The sequence below is a fragment of the Sapajus apella genome, unplaced genomic scaffold (assembly GCF_009761245.1).
Source record: "Sapajus apella isolate SASKATOON/1434 unplaced genomic scaffold, GSC_monkey_1.0 scaffold48, whole genome shotgun sequence".
In the NCBI taxonomy this organism is placed as follows: domain Eukaryota; kingdom Metazoa; phylum Chordata; class Mammalia; order Primates; family Cebidae; genus Sapajus; species Sapajus apella.
Window position 1 is genome coordinate 9558272 of NW_022436988.1, and position 984 is coordinate 9559255.

Consider the following 984-nt stretch of genomic DNA (forward strand, 5'->3'; position numbering starts at 1 on the left):
GGGTTTCTCCACCTTGGCCAGGATGGTCTCAAACTCCTGACCTCAAGTGATCCACCCTCGTCGGCCTCCCAAAGCGCTGGGATTAAGGCGCGAGCTACCATGCCCAGTCCAGAATTTGATTTTCACTGCAGGATGGAGTGGCCACACTATCAGATCTCAAGAGCTGGTTGCGGCTGCGCTGCAGAGGGAAAAGGAAATGCGCACTCCCCAGAAAGCAAAATGTCCCTGGCGGCTTAGAAACCTCGAAGCCATGGGGAGAATCTGGGGCCTCCACACTCACTTCCTTTAAAACCCGAGGGTGGGGGTCGGCTAGAGGCAAGGGAACTTCCACTTTGCACCTTGTCCACTTTTCTTTTGCTGACTGCTTCGCAGGTAGCATTGTACCTTGGTAATGATCATTTCAGCTGAAACTATTCCTCTAAAAAGAATGGAGCCCAAGGCCTGTCTCATAGGATTCAGGCTCTCGGTCTCAAGAGCTGATCCTCCTTGACCTTCACTTGGAGCAAATTTAGCCTCAGCTGATACTTAGGCGGCAAAGGCACAGACTAAGGGATGCGGGAAGTTCCAGGGCTGTCACCCTGCAGAAACCCTTCTGACGCCCACTCCAGGCCTGGCCTCGCCTCGGCGCTGGCCGGCTCCTCCACGCTCCCTCGTTTCCAGCGAGAGTCTGGGATGGTACCCACGAAGCTAGTGGCGCCAGCCCTCCCGCCCCCATCTCCCGGCAGTACTGGAACCAGGTCTGAGAGGGAGCAGGAACGAAGAACGCTACCCGGGCTGGGGTTCTTGGTTTCTTGTCATGGATCGAATAGGGAAGAGCCTTAAGAGAGCCTCGCGCCAGGACCCCGGAGGGAGACGCACCCCTAGCCCTGGGGACCCCAGCGGGGGTTCGCGGCCGGAGCGCAGGCTGCGGTGGGGGTGTCTCCCGGAAGCCGGGCGGGCCCAGGCTGCCCCGCTGGAGTTGGGAAAGTCTCGGGCTTTCAGTTT